This window comes from Solea senegalensis, linkage group LG1, assembly GCF_019176455.1.
Source record: "Solea senegalensis isolate Sse05_10M linkage group LG1, IFAPA_SoseM_1, whole genome shotgun sequence".
Lineage (NCBI taxonomy): Eukaryota > Metazoa > Chordata > Actinopteri > Pleuronectiformes > Soleidae > Solea > Solea senegalensis.
In genome coordinates this window covers 32,439,446-32,456,351 of record NC_058021.1, presented here as the reverse complement: position 1 = coordinate 32,456,351, position 16,906 = coordinate 32,439,446, and the positions used below count along the sequence as shown (strand labels likewise).

Sequence of the window (16,906 nt, the reverse complement as noted above, 5' to 3'; positions counted from 1 at the left end):
CACATCATCATCACAAACATCTCAAAGTGCCTCAGACTACTATGGGAATTGATGTAGGAATCAAGATCCAGTTTTCGAGGCTACCCATGTCATACATTTCATCACCAATATTATTGAGCTATAATTAAAATTCGATATCATTGACTGTATAAACTTGTAACTTGATACAGTTGTTGTGTATCTGCTCCTGGTCTCTCTCTCTCTTCTGTCTCTACCTCGTCTCCATCTTATCCTTTCTTTCCCCCCTCTCTGTCCCCCATTTTCCTTTCACCCCAACCAGTCGAGGCAGATGACTGCACACCTCTGAGCCTGGTTCTGACAAAGATTTCTTCCTGTCAAGAGGGAGTTTTTTCTCTCCACTGATGCCTAGTGCTTGCTCATTGTGTGAACTGTTGGGGTTCTCTGCTCTCCTTGATGTTGTCTATATACAGTGCCTTGAGATAATGTATGTTATGATTTGGCGCTATACAAATAAAATTGAATTGAATCTTTGAGGGATAAGTGTTTCTGTGCTGCAGTTATTTCTTCAGTCATTTCTGGTGGAATCTCAGGCTGGGCCACCATGAAGTTGGCTATGGGCCGCCATTTGAATGGACCGGATGTAGAGCCTTGTAATTGAATGGTAATGGCGAGTCCAAGGCACATTTGCATCCATGTTTTCCTTGCCCCTTTTCAACTGGAACAAGGCGAACTCAGGGTTGACATAATTCCCGGTTCAGAATTCCTATATATAAATGGAACGCAGCATATTAAACACACCTGTTAGCACCCTTATCTCCAATGTAGGACAATGTTAACACTTCCAGCACTGTTGTGGCAACAGTTTGAGGACAGTCCTTTTTTTATTCCAACATGACTGTGTCCCAGTGCACAATAAAGCAAGAACTATAAAGACATGGTTTGACTTTGAGTTTGGTGTGGAAGACTTTGGACCTTTGGGATGAACCTGAACAGAGATTGCAAGCTGGGCCTTCTCCAACATCAAATTCCCATTAAAAACACCTCAAAATCTTGAGGAAAGTCCTCCAAGAAGTGTTGATGCTGTTATGGCAACAAACCCTGTGTTCTCACACAGTAGAATGATTTCCCCCAGGTTTTTTTGTTGGCTGGTTTTGAAATGTCTCCCCGACAGGAGAAAGGTTTTTTTTTGTTGGTGTGTAACAAAAATGACGCGTCTGTCAAACAGCAAACCAAATGTTGTTGCGGATTGTTTGCGGTGTTACAAGGACTTTGCAGTTTTATCAAGCGGGAAACCAAAGTCCCTTTCCTAACCCTCACCAGCTGTTTTTTAACTTGTAAACGTGACCACGTTCATGGCCGGGAAATCGTTATCATCGCTCTCATTTCCCCCTTCCCTGCCAAATGCAACACCACAAGTGGTTAAAAATACTAGATCATGTCAATGTTATGCACGTCGTCTGTGGACGTGTAAATTAAAGTTACGTCATTTGTTTTGTTCCTGATGTAACCAAAGAGCTGTGTGGGACGTTTTGGAATGTAGTTTTTTGAGGAGACAACGTTGGCTCAAAATACAAATGTTGAGGATCAACGACTGCATTGCTGCATGGCAGTGGCGGGTAAAGGCATAGGTTTTATAGAGCCGCTTTCTTGTGGATGCCTGAGGCCCACAGAGGAAAAGAAACGTCTGCTTATCGACAATATATTCACCCATGAATGCCCTTCTTCATTTTCTGCACACAATTGAATCAAAACACAGCACTCTCTGTCAACAGGAGGCACATTACATTTTGATTTTACATTTTAGTCCCTCTCAGGGTTGGGGAGACAAGAGGTGGAGGAAGAGCGACTCAGATATGGAGGATTTTGTCTTCTTCTGTGAATTAATTGAAATTTGCCAACATTTTATTGTGAAATGTCTTTGTAAGTTTAGGAAGTATGTTGAATTGACCACAAATAAGAATTTGTCACTTTAGCTTATAAGTAGATATAGAAGGAGTCGTAGACTGGCAACGTTAGCTTCTAACTTTAGCACGTTGTCTTAACATGAGTTAGCGTGCTAAATTTAGCAGCTAAAGTTTACACTTACAACTTTTTTTGGAGAAAACAACTTTACACCAATGGCTTTCTCAAACAATCATTTACAACTGATAATATGTAGGTTTTAATGAGTTTATCCCAGGAAGCTAACTCACCGTTAGCACAGTATTTGCTTTACACACTGATGGCACTAAAATAGCTAAACAAGTTACATAAAAATAAAAGCGAGCATATTTAACTACTTAACTCTTTTTGCGTACACCCCAATAACTCTTGCACCCTAGCACAGCCCCCCCGTTTAACTCGACCAATGAGATTATTTGCCGAGACCACAGCAGCAGCAGCCTCTGCCTCTCTCAGATGTTTACCTCCCCTCTCAAACTGCTTAGCTCTAATCTGGGTCCACCTTATGCCCACTGCACTAAGACACACAGAGGCTATAAGCATGAGCATTAAATGGCTAATCATACAAGGGCACAAACACACGGCTCGACCAATGGCGGCGCAGCAAAGAGATTGGGGTGGGGTGAGGTGGGGCGGTGGTGAACTGTGGTGCCCTCTTAGAACAACACCAGGTTACCCGGTTAATGCCTTACAGGGCAGTGTTACAACACACACACACACACACACACACACACAGACTTAGAGCAATCACTAAGCTCATTCTTATTAACGATATATAAGCACTTGTTAAATACAAGGTGATGTCATTTGTGTGCAAATATCTAAAAGCAATTGCAATTCATTTTAAGAAAACATATTTGAACGTTTGTTGGTATAGAACTCATTTAGATGCATCAGTTTTCACACATTCTCTCTCTCATTCGCCTGTGATTGCACAGATTTGTAGCACCACCACATGGACGGAGTTGGCATTACACTCTGTACATGGCCCATTACGCTATGCCTTACACATTATTCTTTATTCATGGTAAAATGTTTGGTTAAATCAATATTATGCAGATTTAAATGTATTATTGTTACAATTTCAATTATAGATATAAAAACCAACAAACCTGATTGTGCACCGCATGTTATTCAATATATTACAGTGTTACTACCCTGCAGTTTAAAATATGATGAAGGTTCAATATTTGTATTGTATTAGTATTTGGTTCACACGCAGCAGTAAAATTGTTAAAAATAGATACAACAACAAATAGCAATTTAGGATTTCAGAGAGATGTCTATGAGGCTAACGGCAGCCGGGGTGAATGAGAATATGAAAATTAAGAGCAGATCAGTTAAAAAATGGTCTAGTAAAGACAATATAAACATGATTAAAAAAAAGGGCAGATGAACAACCACAGTCTAAAAGTGGTTAAAACTAGAATATAATGTCATTTAAATTAAAAAATCTGAGTAGGTGAAGCTGAAGTCACAAAACTTTGGTGCACATTTTTTACGTAATAGATGAAAAATTAATGTTACGCAGTCTCACATTAAGCAGAGCCTACACTCGTCTGTTTTGCCCGTTGCTCGTAGCGACCACTATTGGCTCCGTTGCTGTGCGAGTCCCCTTTTGTTAACGACCACCATCTTTTTGACACGTATGTTTGCAGGCGTTCACTTTTTGACTCTTTGTGTAACGTGGCACGGAACGAAACATCCGGGGCATTTGTGTTCACAAAGTCAATCAAATGACAACAAAGACACAACAGAAGGATGAAAAGACCATCTAAAAAGAGACAAAACCAACCAGAAAGACATTTAAATCTGTAGAAGCTAATTCTCAGAGATCCTTTTGTTCTGGTTTGGAGTTTGTGATGATTCTATGTTGTTAACAGGTCATGGTTAACCAAGAGGAGATGATTGATTGGTTAGATTTGTTAGAGGCTTTGGAGAAACCTGATGTCAGATCTCCTCAGCAGGGATAAAAAGGACGGCTTTGTCAAGGACGACGTCCTCCACTGTTGTCCTCCTCTTCCACCTACATGTCCTCCACCTTCATTCATCTTTAGAATCCAGCTGTCCTCCACTGTTGCCCTTGAAGGAACGCTTATTGTCCTTTAGCTGTAGATAAATGCCTTGCACATATAGCTGCATGAAGGGGGTGAACTCAAGGGGGTTTGAAATGCGCTTTTTTACAGAGCATTTATGATTCTTTAGGAATGTGTTGTTCGGGTTTGGATTAAATTCACAAAGTATATTTCAGCTGTTTGTGCACCTTCTCTTCTCTTATCTAACCTTATCTTCAGTTTAGTGGTGAGATGCTCCTGCTCTTCACACGTTGTTTATGTTTCGAAAAATAGTGTCTGAGAACATGTGAAACTGAAGTAAAGACTGTGAAAGCAGTTTTTGACTTCTTTAAAACAGGATACTGTTTTAAAGGCGTGTCCAAATACAAATATGGCTCGATGACACACGGGAGCCGTAGCAGGTTACCTTTAGTGGGGTTGCAGACCGCACTAAAGCATATAAACCTGTGTGTTTTTATACTCTTACGCAATACTTCCTCTGGAGGGAAGTGCTGTGTACCAAGTTGCAAGCGTCAACATTGAAGAGGTTGTGTTATATTATTTTATTTTATTGTACTTGATCCAAAAATAGACTGAAACACAAGACGATGTGGCAGCGGCAGAATGTAAGACGACTGCTTATAAGTCATAAGTCCCATTATTGGGGAAAAATGGGCTCATTGGTTTTGGAGATTGACGTTTTCGATATTTACTGAATATATGCTGAAACTTTTGACAACGTGCTTTCGCCAGATAGTTCCTCGAATTGACTGTGCCGCTTCCCATATGGGGGGGGGCAGTTAAGCCAGCAAGTTCTGGCAGCATGTTTTATAAAATATAAAATAATAAATTCTTCACTGATTGTCACTATTGACTCTATACTGCCCCCACAGTTACCTGTGGTATTGCTCTGTTCCGTACCCGTCATCGTAAGCTCTCCTGCAACGTGCAGCGAAATGAACACAAATTATGGACGAAAGGCTCCTTGTTTTTCTGTCTCCATCGCCGTTGTTTGCACGTAGAGTATAAAATGGCCTTTAGGCTCCTCCCACGGACACGCCCCCCCACCCAGTGTTTTAGAGCAGGGACTGCTGGTGACCTGATATTAAACCTCATCATTCAGATTTAGTCTGGTGGTTAGTGACACATATTTTTCTATAGAGAAGAGATATTTTTGTCACTTTAAAGGGACTATAAGCTAAAATTAGCTCCACCTTCATCCATGTGGAGTTTTGGCCGCAGTGGTCACACACAGCTGTAAAACGTTGGTAGTGTGTACAGTTTGACTGCACAGTGCAGGGACAGGAGTTCACAGCCAGCAGAGGGAGGTGCAGTGTCACATTTAGACACATGGACAACTCGTACCATGGATTTTTTTACGGCATGTTCTCAGTTCAGCAGGTTTACAGTCACATTTTGCCTGCCAGCTTAAGTCTTAAGTGCGCTCTCAATGGGAGTCAGTTGTCTTATTTAAGCGCAAACATCTGCTGCAGCACAGATGTTTGCCTTGAAACTCTGTCTCTCTCCCCCTCTCTCTCTCGTGTCCAGTCTCTCTGGAGGAAAGAAGTCAGATTCAGGATCAAGTTCTAAAATGTAATGACAGGAAATCAGTCCGTCACCTGTTACCTGCATCAGTCTGTGAGTCTGTGACATGTTTCCCGTGCTTCGGTCTAAACTCTTGGCTTATTCTTCCTCTATGACTCATCGTCCCAATTTCCTCTCCCCTCGTCTTCCTCCCCTTCCCTCAGATAATGATTCTGACTCATCAGTACAAGTGCTTCCCATCCTCCTTTTATCCCTTCCTTCTTTTAGTTTTTTATAAACGTGGGAATCTTACGAGCACACGTGCAGGACGTGGGGAATTTGCCGATATTGCTGTCGCAAACTGAACTCGTCGTATTGTTGTTAATCACCCTTGAGAATAAAGTAAATGTTTGACTCCGGGGCATTTTCTTTGTTTTTAATCACATTAGCACCGTTTATTGGACTTACTTTATTTACAAAGCCAAGCCAATTGTGTCTTCAGTACTTCATCTCCTTTAAAGAAATACTGTTCATATACTGTTCTCTTTGAATATGGCCCCCTCTACTGGTGCAACATTGGCACTGCTACATCTCATAGAACCCTTTATACTTTTGGGGACAATTAAAACCCTTATGTACAAAATAAATTGAATAAATAAATGGAAACTACAGGGTTACAAATGCTGTATGTTTTATATAACATAGAAGTAATGACTATATAGTGAATTTATTCTATGTGTCCCCTCTTGTTGTTCAATTTTATGAATTTTCTTTTTAATATATATGGCTCCATATTACTACCCAAGAAGTGCAGCTACTAGATTTAACGCATCTTATATCTTTTTTCAATGGCTTCCATGTCATGTGACTCCTTTTACTCCAAACCAACGCCAAATAACCCCATTTTCAAACACATACTCATTTTTGTGTGCTTTTCTTTCCTGATATATTGCACTGGATTGTGCCAGAATTGCCATAAAACTAGTTCATTCTCATATTTAGAATGAATAAGTCTTCATTATTTATGTTTAAAGATAAAAATGAAGAATTCATCAGCTGAATGTGGGTTATGTCATTCAAGACGATTCCTATACATTATTAATTCGTTTTATTGGGGTTTTACACTTGATTTTGGCATCTTTGTCAGTGTGAACATGTGTTAGCTTGCACGTGTGCTCATATTCAGTTCCATCGTGTTGTGACCTCTTGAGTTTCTTGTTCTTTCCCCCGGTATGTTTGCACATGATGATGAGTTTCTGTTTTCACTTTCAGCTCTATCTGGAAGTGTTTTAGTGCGCCGTGTCGGTGTCGGTGGCAGCCAAACGCAGCGCTAAGTGTTCGCAGGAGCATCGAACGCCACCCAGGAATGAACTTCCTCTCTGCCACACGAGCCCTTTGTCTGCTTCCATTTAAACTGCCCGCTTGAATTGGCCTCGTTCGCCGTCGCAGCCTGAGAGATTGATTCTTTTCAAATGGCCTATTGTTGGCGAGTAACGCGCAGAGAGAGAGTGAGAATGTGCATGTCCAATCTGAAGAGGGGTTATTTTAGACCAAATTCCAGGTGCATCTATGCGCCAATCTGACTCATTTTTATAAATAATCCGCGTTCTCTGGGTTACAGATTAAACAGAAAATAGATCCAGCCCACACCCAGTTCCTGACAGCTCCTGAAACAGACTGAAGAATCTAAAAAGTGACAATGTTTTACACTTCAAACAGATCATTTAAAGAGGGGGAAAGCATGTTGTGAGGTCTTGCTGTGACTGCGGAGGTTCTCAGTAAATCCCGAGCGTGTCTCTGTTTACTCCCGTAATCCCGTAAATAAAAAGACGTTTGTTTTTTTTTATCCCCGCGCTTCACACTCAGCAGAATTTTTCCAGCACATGATGTTCATGACATTAAAAGTGCTGAGGAGTTGATGTCCCCTTTGTGCGGCTACTAAAACACGTTCAAAGTGCTGACTCAGCAGGACCCCAGAGCATGGATTAATAATTGGATTCACATGCACGGACTTCAATAAAGAGCTGCTGCTGCGTCGTGTCGTGTCTCAAAAGCCTGAATTAGCACTTTCCTCCCCCTATAGCTTGATATTGTTTTAGTGATGTAAATGTCAATCAGTCCAGCATCTGAAGACACGCACAGTTTGATCGCGGCCGTAGTCTGACTGACAGACGATCGGTGCCAGAGACATGCGGTGGAGAAAAGCGATTTATTGGCCCTGTACGTCTGACGTCTGAACACCAAGTCCAACTCCAGTGTACAAATGTATGTATAAATGCCAGAATAATCGGACTATGTATCACATCATCAAGGCATGTTAGTCTGACTAAGGCTAGCTTGATTTGTTTACATGACATTAAGACAACTGATTAAGGCAAATGTATTGCCTTAATCTGACTAAAATCTGACTTGTGCACACAGTCATTCAAGGTCCCCAGTGGACAAGTCCTGATCATTTCAGGGATCCTTTGGAGGTTTGGAGGATTATACTTTTTGTATGTTCCATGATCCGTGGAACAGACCACCAGCACTGTGATTCCTACACGTTTTGCTTGGCTAACTGCAGACTACATCTTACTCTCATTTGAAATTGAGTGTGAGTCTGGAAAGGGTCCACTTCCACCAATGGACATGGATCAAAATGTAATTGGACATCTATCTATCATGTCCGAGCAGTAGTTCCATATCAGATCCTTTGGGCCTGAATTGGCTCGTTGGGTCTGGCACGAATAGCCTTCGCGTAAATTTGTTGTAAGTTTTATTTGCAGAGATAATTTCTGCATTTAACCCATGCTTTTTAACACAACTGTAGTGAGCACACAAACAATCGGAAGCAGCACATAACTGCACCTTCGCTCAGGGGCATCCCAGTCCTGAAACTATCCTGGGATTTGAACCGTTGACTACTCAGCCATGAGCTGCCCTTCTCTGTCGTCCTTGCGTTATTCCCGCCTCTAGTGAGCCAGGGGTTTGTGGTTGGTTCTGAGAATTTACAAACCCCTGGTAGCGCATCTGAAGATAGATTAGATTAGATTTGACTTTATTGATCGCAAATTGGGTGAAATCTCTCCTTTTTTTTTTACAGCGGAAGATTAGGTCAGAGTACAAAAAGGTCCTAGAGTAAAAAAAAGTATGCAAAATATAATAGTAATGTACAAGTATCTGAACTATTAAAGAGTTAAAAATATCAAGATACTAGAAATATTCCACAAATGTACATGTATGCAAGTGACGCCTCTCTACACCATCTGTATCGCCCCCTGGTGGCTTGCTGCAACATACTGACTGTAAGGTCCAAACCCCTGCCCCCTCCGACTTTTAGTTTATAGCTCCGTTACATCAAATTTAAATGTCTCCAGCTCCCTGCTGTTCTTCAAACAAAACCACGTTAGCGTCATATTTGATCACTCAGTTAACGGCTGAAGACGTTCCTCCATGTCTGTGTCATTGTTCAGTTGTCATATCTGCTCTCTTTCTATTCTTTGTCTTCATGTTAAAGACACAAAGAATAAAAAATAATAGTAGATTTTTTGGCAGATTCTACCTCTACATACAGCTTCAGCATGTTCTCATGACGTGATCTGATCTGTTCCTCTGTGGTCCCAGAACTGAAGAGACAAAATGACGTCTCAATGGTTTGCTGGTCGTCGTCCCGGGAAACACATTAACACTTCACGCGATGGACCAGGACTGAGAGGTAATCAAAAAAATGGTAATCAAAAAAAAAAAAAGTGTTGCTTCACTTTTACGCACAGTGATGATTTCAGCTGGGCTACACATGCAAGTCCACTGTAAGTACATGCACACACACACACACACACACACACACACACACACACACACACACACACACAACCTCAGAGGACATTAACTTGTCCTACATTAATTTCCTGGAGACTTTCCTAACCTTAACCATAACTAATACTGGCCTGACCACAACATTAACCTAACAATACGTCCACAACATGAGACACACACACACACACAAACAAACTTGTTTTTATATCTTAGTAAGGACACATCACGGACATAATACACTCCTTAACCCCTAACCTAAACCCAATTGCCCATATAACCCTAAAATGTCCTCACAAAGATGGATTTGTATGATTTTGGACCTCACAAAGACATAAATACAAGTACACACACACATTCTTGTACAGCATTCTTAGTAAGGACACTCATAGACACAATGGACTTCCTAGCCTCTCACCCCTAACCTTAACCATCCTTACTAAATGCCGCCTAACCCAAACCCTAAAACCAGGTCTTAACCCATAGTCGGCCATTTTGAGGTGTGACAAAAAGTTTTTTTTGGTCCTCACAAGGATGTATGTACAAGTTCACACACACAGCTATTGTTCTTAGGCCTTCCTTTATTTTGGACAGCCTAAACAAAGCATTATCCTTAACCGTAACCACAACTACTTAACTAGTCTAACCTGAAGTTGACTAGTTCCTCAGAAATTAGGTTCTGCCTCACAAGGATCAGATTTTGGGCTCCATGAGGACTACTGGTCCAGACAAGGTCCTAAAGAAGTCACAAACACACATACGTTTGTAATGAGGACACTCATGGCCCCTTACCTTTATCCCTCACCCTTAAACCTTAAAGTCTCAACTCTAAGGATGAGAGAACCACTTTAGGTTTTGTGGTCCTCACAAAGATACACATACAAGAACACACACACACACAAATGTGTGTAAACTCATAAAATAAACAGTTTTCCCAGACTCTCTGGTTAGTCAGCACTTTGAGTCCTGGCCATGGTGACACACACACACACACACACACAACTATGCTGTGGTCATTAGTGTCCTCTGAACAGTGGAAAGCCCCCACAGTCAAGTTTGTGTATTTAAATGTTAACACTGTTGCCAGTGAGAAGATTAAAAAAACATGATGCTCATGATTTCTCTCCACCACTGCTGACTTGACCGTTATCTTCCACTCACCTTATCTCACACACAATCAGCCATTAGTGAGGCTGATTTTTCTTCCTTTCTTCTTATATTCGACATAATGTCGGTTTGCTTTGATGATGCTCCACCCTGGAAGGAAACTGAGCAGAGGGCATTAGTGAGACACGGCGGCTGGAAACGGTCCAATCATGCGCTCAGTACTTCTTGAGATAGACACAGCGGTTTTAAGGTGTTTTTTATACAGTACATAATGTTTGACAAAAGTCACATTATATCAGAATTTCTCATTTTTTACGTTTACGTTTTAGATCCAGGATTTTTCCAGGATCACATTTCACCAGTTTCAGTGTTTTTTTGTTTGATGTTTGCAAAGTAACGCTTGCTACGTTACTTTCTTATGCTACGTTATGCTTTGCTATGTTATGCCACGTTGCTTTACATTATGTTATGCTACATTATATTTTGCTACGTTATGCTTTGCTGTTATGCTACATTATGCTTTGCTATGTTATACTACGTTGCTTTACATTATGTTATGCTACATTATGTTTTGCTACGTTATGCTTTGCTGTTATGCTACATTAGGCTTTGCTATGTTATACTACTTTGCTTTACATTATGTCATGCTACATTATATTTTGCTACATTATGCTTTGCTGTTATGCTACATTAGGCTTTGCTTTGTTATGCTATGGTTCTTTACATTTTGTTATGTTATGCTTTGCAATGTTCCATTACATTATGTTATGCTACGTTATGTTATGCTTTGCTATGTTTTGCCTCAGTGGTACTATAAGTGATGTTACATTACGTTATTTTTTACACTATAATATTTATTTTTTTAGTATTTATAAGTATTTAACTTGCTGTTATGTCATGTCATTATACCAGACAGACAAAAGTCAACAAAAAGTGTATAATAATATAAGTCAATTGGAATATGAAATAAAAAAATAAATAAAAAAGTATAAACACTGCATAAGACAGAAGTCTAATCTCTGTTCTTACTGGACTTGTTAATAAAGTGATAATAGAAAGTTGGAGAACGTGCAGGACAACAGCTCAACAGTTTTTTTTTTCTGCTCATCAAACTTTAATATATTTCTTTAATATTTATATTTTTTTTATTATGAGGTCCTGGCATTTTCCACATGTGCTGTAATATCTCTGGTTTGTTTTTTGTCTCAAAGGCATTTACGACTCTCTCTGACACGGTTTCTGGCCTCCACGTTCCACTGTGTTACGGGGCCATTAAATACAAGTGGTGCTTGGATTCATTTCAAGTTTAGTAAAAATGCCTCCTGCACCGTGTGTCACTGCAGCAGCAGCAGAGTTAAATATCTAATGAGGCCGTGGCGCTCCTGCCAGCAGTCGACTGCCTCTGGATGACTTTGCAAATTTACTTTTACAGGTTTGCACAGGGAAATACTTATGCATGCTTGTTTATCCTGTAAATACCACAGTGACTGTAACACATTAGATTAAAAACGGAGGATTAAAATGTCACAAACTACCGTGTTTACACTTTGTGACACAGTGCAACACAGAGTGCACTAATTTTGACCTTAATTAATCGCCGATAACATCCCGACCTCTACTCTGTACTGTTGTCTGCGTTGCCACGGCATCACAACCCACAGGTTTGTAGCCTTTTTTGTTGTAAAGTTCATGGGAGAATTGTGTGTCATCCAATCCAAGATCCATTGTTCTCACCCTTTTTTTTCCCACAGCTAAATTGCTCTAAATATTATTGCGGAAGAAAGATGGTGAATCATTTGTGAAAAGTCCCGTCATCACTGTTGGAAAATCACCTCTTTCCTTTGCATGACATAGTCACAGCTGTGCACAGTACATTTAAATGGCTGTTTTTGGTCAGTCTATTAAAGATAAATGCTGTGATTCTTTTGTCCAGTGACTGTATTGGTTTCCCAAAGTACAAATACACCAAACTCCATTTAAAAAGGACTTTTTGAATCATCCACAATTCGGCTTTGCTCTCGACCTTGTTGGACCTCATTCTGAAAGATTCATGATCAAGTCACAGGGAATCATCAGAATAATTTTGTTGTTTTTAATCAGTTAAGAGTCAGGAACGCTGACCCCGCTTTGAGCAGAACTCTCTTTAATCTTCCTCACTATCGTAGCGACTCGTTTCTGTGGAATGAAAAGGATTCAGCGGCAGTATGTGGGAGGAGGCCTTGAAACCTCTGAGGCCAAGAGAAGGGCAACTGTGTTCTGCGGGAGACACGAGACGACCCTGTGTGGAAATAGAACATTTCAAAAGTTTCTATCGATGATCAAGGTCGTCAGACTTTTAGTTAAGTTTCTTCATTTTTTATGTCCACATCGAAGATAAACTGTGAAAACTGCTTCAGCAGCATCAATTCTATTATCAATATATGATAAAATAATTATTATAATATATTGTTGATTGACTTATTAGTTTGTTTATTTAAGTGTGCCCAGCCCAACTACAGTGTCATACCATATGTACTGTATATGTACTATATAGTATGTATATGTACTTAATGTAGTTGTCTGTTTTTTTTGTTTTTTTTATTACTTGTATGACCTATTTGTTTATTGTTTTGCCCTAACTTTCCTTTTTTTATTTTCCTGTTTTTAATTCTGTCCTGAGATATCATAACTTAGCATAACATGTCACATCATATTGTATTGTATCATGTCGTATTGGAACTTAGTACCTTTAAGGTATCATATTGCAACATATCACATGTATCCTGTATGTATCATTGGAACATTGCATCATATTTGTATTACATTTTTAGCATAAGGTACTGTAACGTATCATGTTGTAGTGTAACATAAGACCTCACATAATTGTATAGTATCCCATCGTATTACATTTGTATCACATTTTTTTAGTAATGCATCGTAACGTACTGCAACATATGTTACCATGTCGCATTGTAATGTAACGTAATACAACATATCGTATCACATTGTACGTCCTATTTGTATCGTACCGTATCACATTTGTATAAAATCTTTATCGTAATGTATGATATGGTATCATATTGTAACATATGGTATCTCCTTGTATCATATTGTTGCATAACGAATCGTATCACATTTTTACCATAATTTATCGGAACATACTGCAACGTATGTTGTGCGTATGTCACATTTTTTTTCATAACGTATGGTTTGGTATCATATTGTATTGTATTGTAAAATTTTGTATCATATTTTTAGTGTAATGTACTGTAACGTAACCTAACATGTCACATATTGTATTGTATCCGATTGTGTCATATTAGAACCTGTCGCATCACATTTGTATCGCAACGTAGCGCAATGTACATTATCGCCACGTATTCTAACGTAACGTAATGTAATGTATCACAAACCATATCACATCTTATGCCGTGTTTGTGTCGTGTTGTATCACCTTTGTACGTTTATCATAACGTATGGCACGGTATCATATTGTATCACATTGGAAAATCGTATCACATTTTTTTATATGTATTGTAACGTACGATTATTTGTTTGGTCTCATCACATCAACCTCCAAATTATTTCATGACAATCATGCAGCTAATATCACACATTCAAGAAATGAGAACACATGAATATGGTGCTTCTACTGTACATTAACATACAAATAGCATCATTTTATTAATTCATTTGGTTTTATTTGGGGGTTTTTCTTTGACTAAAAGGGTGTTAAATGACGTTCCAGAGGCCTCCTCATATTCTAAGGATCAACACTGTGAGTGGAAACAGTAGTCCATCAGGATATTGGTGTGGAGGTTCAGGAGAGGATGTTCCTCATTATGGCGTCTCCCTGTGGATGTTTAAAAAAGGAGGTTTGTCTTCAGTGGTGTTTGTGCAGAGGTGGAAGGAAGCAGCTGTCACAAACCGGCCACCTCACGTCCACAGTGTTGAGCTGCCGACTTATTAGATCCATCGGTGACCTGTGGATGGAAAAAAACCTGTTTAAATTGTATCCTTTAATTCAAGCTGGACTTATTTCATGACATCTACCTTTTCAATTTGCCCCTAATTGTCTCTAATTGAGACTTGAAAAACGACCATTATTTGATGCATATTTGTTTTATGCATCCATTTTAAGAGAGATTTATTGCAACCCTTTGGTATTTAGCCTTCATCGGGCAAAATTCTTAATAAATATTGCAATAAGTTTGCTAAAATGACCATGGAAAGACATAAAAGTGCTAACAGAGTTCTCAAACAAATAAAAACTTCAAACTCTCTGACCCTAAAAGCACTCCCAATGTGAAAAAGTCCTTCAAACTTTCCCTTTTTTAATTTAATGCTTGACAGTTTTTTGTTTTCCACACGGCCGAGCAAACTTGTGCAGATTTTGATTTAACCACATAAACCTGGATGTTTTTATCATTCAAACGCTGCCGTTTGCTGCCAGGAGATGGAACATGAGGAGAGAAACACCAGTGGGCGACTCCCTGCTGTTTCCATCAGGCACAGGAGAGCACGTCCATGTTTTTTTTTTTGTTATTATGATGGTTGGAGATCACCCACGCGACCCTGTAACCAGAGAACACCAAGAACACCCTTGTGACCTGCATGGACAGTGTATCTGTGTGTGTGTGTTTGACTCTAAATGAGAAAACATGTGTGAAAGGAGAGAAGAAGTTGTTTTCGCCTCTGCAATAAAACAGCTTACGACTTAGTATCTCAAAGTAATGACTTAATATCTCATAGTTTCCCATCATTATGACTTAAGTGTCTCATAATGACTTAGTATCTCAGATTGATACTACTTATGCATATATGTGTACAATCAATCAATCAATCAATCAGACTTTATTTATATGGCAACTTTAATACAAAGTAACCCCACACCCGTTCAAATATTGAAATTACATGTCTAATTCTTTTTAATTAACTGATTAACAAACATAAATCAGAGATGAGGAAGTGAGGCTATGCTAACATGCAGGGGTGCTGCTTACTGAGGGTGCTGCAGCACCCCCTACTGACAAGGGGTGGAATACACACAGCGTGTAGCTAGTTTTTACTGAGAATGATAATTTGCTTGTCCAATTATATATTAAAGCATGTCTAAAGTGTGTTATTACTTTCCACATTATTTATTCATTTCATACATTATTACAATTCCTTAATACAGTGTTGGTGCATCTTGGGATCCTGAATGAAAGACTAAGATGATGAACGTCATCATTGTCACATACGTCGTTCCTAATAATGTGACCAGATTTCTTACTTTAATGGTTTTACTGTCATCATACAGTTTGGGAAAATTCTGCTTCAGATTCTCCTCCATTGCCAGGGGGTCTGCAACCTGTGGCTCTAGAGCCACATGTGGCCCTTCAACGCCTCAGCTTTGTTTGTATGTTTACTTTGTCACTTTCTTTCTTGAAATGTTGAATGAGACATTTCCAGCACTTAAATAAAGACAAACTATGTTTTTTTATATGCAGTATATCTATATACAACTTTATACGTGATGTTATCTTCATTTTATGGATCAAATCGTTTTTTTTGCAGCTCCAGATTACATGTCTCGCTGTTTGTCTTCTTTAAAAACCTTTTAATAGTGATTTACTTGTTTATCTATTTTTGTCTTATAAAACACCGATGTGGGGCAACCTTTGACCCCGTCAACTCTGCAGAAGTCCTTCACCGTCACCTTGGAGATAACACGAGGTATCCTGTGGGAACGGCATGTAGGTAAGGATTTGTGCAGAGGTTCTGGAAGATAAAGAGGGAGCATTCATTACCTGTAAGTGATATTCCAGAATTCCAGAGCACAGGCTGCACAGGTCAGCGCAGGAGGACGAGATCGTCACGACAACACAAACAAGGCCAAGAATTCTAACTCGAAACAAAGTAGAACGTCTAGCTATGATGAGGATGAAGTGCGAGTGTTAACTTCCTCACATCTGGATCCCAGCCAAGGCGCTTATTTTAATTTGACTCCAGTTCTGGAAACAGTTTCCCTTGCTTCCCATAAAACCCCTCGTGCTCCTCCTCGCATGCTTTCAACTTGATTCATTCGACGTAAGAAGCTGCGTTCCAGTTCTTGGCAAAACGGAGGGAGAGAGAGAGTTCGGCAGCGTGCCACGATGACTCACTGACAACGTGACCCCGGCCAGGTCAGGAAGAGAAGAGAGGGAACAGAAAAGACAAAAGCATAGAGTGGAGAGAACGGTGACAGTGACTTCATTTTGTTTTCACTCTTCCGTGCCAGAAATGTTCCAAAGACACTTTCCTGTTGTGTTGATTAAGTTGAGTCCAGCAGAAGCACTTCCTGCTCTGTCGTTGTCTATTGGAGTGGACCACAAATGAGTTTCCTGAGTTCTTTTTTTTTTTTTTTTTAATTGCCTTTAATCGCAAACCACATTTACATTCTTTTGTTTCTGTGAAAATGGACTAATGGCTTAAAGACTCGGATGATCCATTAAAGGGAGAAGCCGAAAGAAGAAGCTGAAGTCTAATTTGTTTGAGTCTCAGCAAATGGAAACTCACGTGCA

General features: G+C 39.7%; 1 long non-coding RNA gene across 1 annotated transcript; it reads right to left on the bottom strand.

Moving 5' to 3' along the window:
- Positions 1 to 14,000: 14,000 nt before the first annotated feature.
- LOC122765446 lies at positions 14,001 to 16,389 on the bottom strand. The gene is made up of 2 exons (XR_006359974.1): positions 16,154 to 16,389; positions 14,001 to 14,344 (listed from the first exon to the last, which is right to left on the bottom strand). It is a non-coding gene; the product is annotated as an uncharacterized LOC122765446 (long non-coding RNA).
- Positions 16,390 to 16,906: the final 517 nt, after the last annotated feature.